Raw genomic sequence first — 6351 nt, 5'->3', positions numbered from 1 at the left:
TTAAATATATCCATCTAATTGTCCAATGCTCTTGGATCAGAGTCACTCCTTCCATCATTCTCAACCAACCCCTTCTCCAAGATTTATTTCAGATTTATCACTTCCTTTATCATATGTGTAGATTGAGTATTCTAGCTGTACTTGCCCCTTGTTCATTTTTCATTCATTCTATGTCTTTACTATAATTCCTTTCTGTTTTCAACTTCCTGATAGTCATCCTGTTACACTGTCTATTAATACTTTGAAAGGTTTATGTACATTTCATGGAGTTTCCATACTGCATATGCTTGAACTGATGTCAGCTTATATTTCCATTATTCATTCAAATTTGCAAGACAGGAGACGTGAAGCACCTAACCATGATTTTATTCTCATCCATTTGGAAGATTAATCTTTAGTCAAAAAGAAAGTAAAAAAATTGGCATAGAATGTATTCCTAACTACCAGTTCTTATAAATGGCTTTGTACAATGGTGTGATTGTTTTATTTTACATGGGATAATATTTTCTACTACCTATAAGTTTTGGAAAAAGAAGAATACTAAAATTTATTCCTATAGAGGAATATGATAGAAATAGAAGACAGATTTTATGTTTGTCATATCTCTGATGAGTACCCATATTCAAGACATAAGTCATATTTCTTCCTATGTTAGACAGATAGGGAAAACATATTATTACATATGATAAGACAACTACTTGTGACTTTTTAAAATGTACCTTATTAAATGATGACATTGACTTTATTAGCTAATATTTGGGTTTGAAATTTGGGAGGCTGATCTATCTAACACATTTCTGGAAGGCCCTTACTGAAAAACACAAATTGTGGGTGGTACTATTTCTACACTTTAATGAATGGTTGAACGTGTTGGGCATTAGTGCTGGGTAAATAATTCAACTCTATTGTAACTTGCTCCCTACACTTGAAAAACTTGTAATGTCACTAAGTATCATCTACTTGTCAAATGTTATTTTGGCGAATGTGATTTTAAAAAGTTAATTTGAAAAGGAATAATTTTCAGAATATTAAATGTAGATCATCATTGGTTTGAGAGTGACATTTTTATACCACTGAAATATGTTGTACTGAAGTCCTAGTGTTTTGAAGCACTAAGGATCTTCTCAATATTTTTCTGAATTACATTTGAACTCTAAGTAAATTTTTCTGGGCCTTGGTAGATCAATTATCGATCTATCCTTCCAGGAACTACTTTTTGGCTCACTTATGCAGGACTAAAATCTTTCATTAATCATAGGGGAGGGATATTAAAAATAATCTTATGACACTTTGTGAACTTGTTCACTCATATGGGCTGGTCAGCTGTAAGTTGAATGTTTGAATTGTCATACATACTCTCAAATTTTGTGATCTCATCTTTCATTTTAAGTTGCCGTGCATTTCACAATTGCTTACTGTTAATTCCTGCATCTCAAGGAATTGGGGCCCTTAAATATAGGAAATTAGAACTTGAGATGGATCTTCAAATACTTTGTGTTGGCATGTTGCATGGGCCTTGGTGAGACGTCTTGCCTCTGTTATCTGATGATGCCGATAACTGGGACCTGGGATCCTAGGAATCATTGTATCATACAGGAGAATAATATTTGTTAGACACCTTATCAGCAAAATTTGGGCATAATTAGTAGGATTGCTTCAGAAATATGGAGAAAAACAGTTTGGGACCAGCGAGTTAAACAATAAACAGAGAAGCAGAGCAAAATCCCTTTTAGATTAGTGGAAAACAACATTGTTTTTTTTTACCATGTGAATTTAGAAGACCAAGAACAGTTAGAATGTATCACAAGTTTATACCAAAGACATTGCTCTGATACTTCATATATTCTAATATACATTTTAAACCTAATTATTTATATTCCTATTCTATTTATTGGAATAAATAAATATTAATTTATTAGTGAAATTATCAACACTAATTCTAGTAAGTTTCACTGTGCGAAATATAAAATCAGCACATATAAATATAAAATATATAACTATATAATATAAGAAAAAGACACATGTTTTGCATTGTTCTGTTGTGGTTACATTATCAAAGGCAACTCTGTTTTAAAGTATTATTCCATTATCTCTACCTCAGTGTTTGATAGAGTTGGACCTAAAGCTTTACCATTAAAACATTACCAATTAAAGGCCTAATAATGAGGAGAAACATCTGGACTTCTCCTGCAACTATGAAAATATTTCGTGATAGAAATGCAGTGGTGTAAGTTCCTGCCTGGTTGGATGGTAGACAGGCCAGGACATTAAGTAATCACGCATATGATCAATTTTTTCACCTTCTTGGCTTTAGCTACTTTTGAAATGTTAGATATAATAAACAATTATATTTTGATAAAATACCTTCTAGTCTGAACACTTCTGACTGAACTGTTCATCTCTCTATGATCCCTTGTAACATTTAAGTTTTGTTCAAGTAAAACAATCTATGTTGTCAGGGTAAGATATTCTGATTGGTCTGTTCCTACATGGGAGAAGAGTAAAGGGTCAGGTAGACATTTGTGCCAGTATGACCTCATTTGGGAAAATGTCAGCTGCAGAATGTTATAAGTAGCTCTTAAGCAAGGCTTACTTTGAATCCATTAGCTCCACAAACCTAATTCAGTTGGATCAATAAGTACTTGAAAAAGCCATCACCTTTGGACCTAGCTATAAATTATTGAAAGTATGATCAAATTCCAAATGAAAAAGACTTAAAATTGTCATTGACAAAAAAAATTGCAAATGTGAGCAATCGATTGAACATGTAATTTTTCCCCTATTCACAGAATTTTAGGGAAATAATAGCATTGTTAGGAACAATAAGATTTCCTTGTTTCAAGTAGGCACCCACGGATATAAGCCTGTATAAAGATTGCATCACTAACTACTTAAATTTAGAAGATACTACATGCTTCAGCAGCACGTATTCCCAAGTTACAATACAGAGATTAACATGGCAATTGCACAAGGATGATATGAAAATTTGTGAAGTATTCCGTATTTTTCATTCTTCAGATGCAAGAAATGAAAAACAGTTATTAAAAAGTTGATTACAGGGCTGGGAAGGTGACTCAGTGGTAGAGCGCTTGCCTTGCATGCTCAAGGCCCTGGGTTCGATTTCTCAGCACCACATAAGCAAAAAGAAAAAAGCCGGAAGTGGCGCTGTGGCTTCAGTGGTAGAGCGCTAGCCTTGAGCTGAAGAGCTGAGGAACAGCGCCCAGGCCCAGAGTTCAGGCCCCAGGACCAGACCTAAAAAAAAAAAAAAGTTGATTACAAAATAACAAGTGTAACAACAAACGTAATTCCTTTAAATTAAATTTAGTTTGGCATTAGTGTATTAAATCTTCACCTCAGAAAGGCGTTTACATAGCATAAACTTTACAAAACTTTTGAAATTAGACAAAATTGTCATTTTATCCCAAAGAAAAATAATATTAGAACCTAGGCAAAAAAGGAATCTAAAACTTTCTATATGGAATACAATCTGAAAGGACACATTAATGAACCTATATATTATAAAATAATATAGAATTCAAAGTATATCTAGGAAAGAATAAAATAAATTATGAACATTATGCAAACATAGAATATAGAATATTTTAAAATATTCTTTTTCAGACAACCACCAGAAATACTTTAGTTTCTGTACTACTCATTTCAACAGATACGTTAAAATTATTTCTGATTAAAAAATCACAAACTATGCAGAAAACATTATACATGTATACAAAAACTCTTGAATTCATTTTGACATCCAATGCAGGCAATTCACTTGGAAGAATTCCACGGAATTCATGAATTTTTACAGTAAGTATTGGTGTTGCCGGGCGCTGGTGGCTCACTCCTGTAATCCTAGCTACTCAGGACGCTGAGATCTAAGGCTCACGGTTCAAAGCCAGCCCGGGAAGGAAAGTCCGTGAGACTCTTATCTCCAATAAACCACTAGAAAACTGGAAGTGAAGCTGTGGCTCAAGCGGCAGAGCACTCACCTTGAGCTGAAAAGCACAGGCATAGCGCCCAGGCCCAGTGTTCAAGCCCCATGACCGAGCAAAAAAAAAAAAAAAAGATATTGTCCTTATTTGGATTGTGGAAATATTTTGTATGGACACAAAGGATGGACTTGCATTTTTGAAATTTAAGAAACTTAACCCGACCATTAGGACTTAAGAGAACAATTTGTACAGCCTTCCACAGCTTCATAGAGGTAGTGATAAATACTTATCCTTTGGGCAATTTCAAATGCAGTTTCTTCTAAGTTGTTCTTCACGCCTGGTTTATATAATGGTTCAACAGAAGGAGATCCAGTGTATCTTTGCTATCTCAATTCTCAGCAGCAAGATGTAAGGGGGTCAAGAGGCCATTAGTTAGGGCATTGGTATCTGTATCATGATGAAGTAAGAAAGAAGCCAGTCTGGTATTATTCTGCATATATACACTGTGCAGGGGTGTCCAGCCATCTACAGTTATTGCATTTGCCACTTGAGCCACCAACTCAGGGACAATGTCTAAGCGTCCACTGTCAGCTTCCAGATGAAGTGGGGTATACTCATCATCATCCCCTATTATTCACATGAGTGGCCTTTTTGAAAAGTAGTTTCCGCACTGTAGTAAGCTGAATATTTTCAGTAGCCCAATGAAGAAATTTACTTGGATCCTTTTCCATTTTTTGTCTTGCAATTGATACTATTCCTTACTTTTTCATCTTGTTCCTCATCTTTCTAAGAATTCACTAAGCAGAGACTTTGAGAGCCAGTGGGAATGTGGTTTCCATGTATTTCCCTAACAGTTCACATTGGTTGAACTGGTCAGAAATATCCGGTGAATTTTCTGCATATTTTTTTCACCATGATTTATATTCTCTTTTTCTAACTTTACTATTCGAAATTATTCTAACTGGAGAGTAGGGAATTGATGGAGAACAGAGGAAAGATGTTCCTCCATATTCAAAGGTACAGACTGAAAATGAGAACCAGTGATGTCTTCATGTGCAGCTTATTCTAGGAATGAGAAAATATGAAATAATGCCTTCTATATAAATGATTTGGGAAATGGCAGAGCAAAAATTGAAATGATACAACCAAAAATATAAAAGCAAAATAAATTAGGATAATTATGGAGCAATCATATTATCTATGAGAACCATGAAATAGAGAAAGGAAGAGAGATACACATGTGCAATGACCTAGCTAGCCAAAAAATCCATGCCTCTGATCAATTGATAGAGCAAACAAAATTGTATTTTTAAAAAAGATTGAAATAGAATTTATGTATTTACTTGAAATTAGTAAATACATTTTTAGTAGCCTACATAAAGAGACATAGCTTTGACCAAATTACAGACAAGAATCTAAATCCTTGGTAATTCTAGTAACAGATCTGACTGAAATCAGTTGAATGACACTTTTCCTGTACAATGAAGAAATAGGTCCAAGCTAGTAAAACAGCTAGAGAAGGCAGGCAGATTGTATCTGTGACAAAACTTTGTGTAAAATGGTATTGAGGATTTCTTACTGGTGATCCACTTGCACTGGAAGCATGATTCTGAACTATTGCTTGCTGATTCTGAACTATTGCTTTGATCATTATATTCTCCAAGAAGAAAAAAGGAGAATTGATAGTTTAGGACTACTAATACATTTTTACCTTCTCACTAAGCACCTTCAATCATCAAAATCACATGAAGACAATAGACAGGCCTACTTTTTTAGATGAAAACAAGTGTCTTTAAAAAAACAAGGAATTTATGTAGTCATGCATAGGACTTCTATTTTACTAATGCCTCATATGTTTTAATAATGTTAGGTAACAATAAATAATGGATCTATTAGAAAGCTCTTAAAGCTCATATGTTCAATAGTGAGTTCTCTTACACTGTATCATGGTATTTTTTGTTTATGGTCTTATGAAGAAATTTACATTACTAACTTGAATTTCTGACAGGACAGTATCATCACTGTACATCTTGCTTCTATATTCTCAGTTTTACATTACTATCTAAGTATGTGCATTAGATAACTATAGAGGAAAAAGTAGAAGCCACACTGATGGCTCATGTCTTTAATCCTAGTTAATCAGAAAGATGAAATCTGAGGATTGTGGTTTGAAAGCAGACCAAGAAAAAAAAGCCCATTAGATTCTGATTTGAAAGTGACCAGCAAAAGATAGAAATGGAGCTGTGGTACAAGCAATAAAATGCTAGCCTTGAGAAAACTGAAATAAAAAATAACAAATTCTGGCAAAAAGCTTTGTGTACAGTAGGAAATGCCCTGTTGTGTTAGGAGCCATTCCAGATGTGTGAGAGGCTCTGAGTTTTGTCTACAGTTGTTCGGAGACCAATATTGCCATCTT

At 34.2% G+C, this 6351-nt stretch overlaps 1 pseudogene; it reads left to right on the top strand.

The window, feature by feature from the left end:
• The first annotated feature begins 2911 nt into the window (after nucleotides 1-2911).
• LOC122096926 lies at nucleotides 2912-3008 on the top strand (annotated as a pseudogene).
• Nucleotides 3009-6351: the final 3343 nt, after the last annotated feature.

This window comes from Dipodomys spectabilis, unplaced genomic scaffold (assembly GCF_019054845.1).
Source record: "Dipodomys spectabilis isolate Male_0828 unplaced genomic scaffold, ASM1905484v1 ptg000403l, whole genome shotgun sequence".
NCBI classification, from domain to species: domain Eukaryota; kingdom Metazoa; phylum Chordata; class Mammalia; order Rodentia; family Heteromyidae; genus Dipodomys; species Dipodomys spectabilis.
Note: the sequence above shows the minus strand (reverse complement) of the source record. Positions and strands in the feature narration are given on the sequence as shown.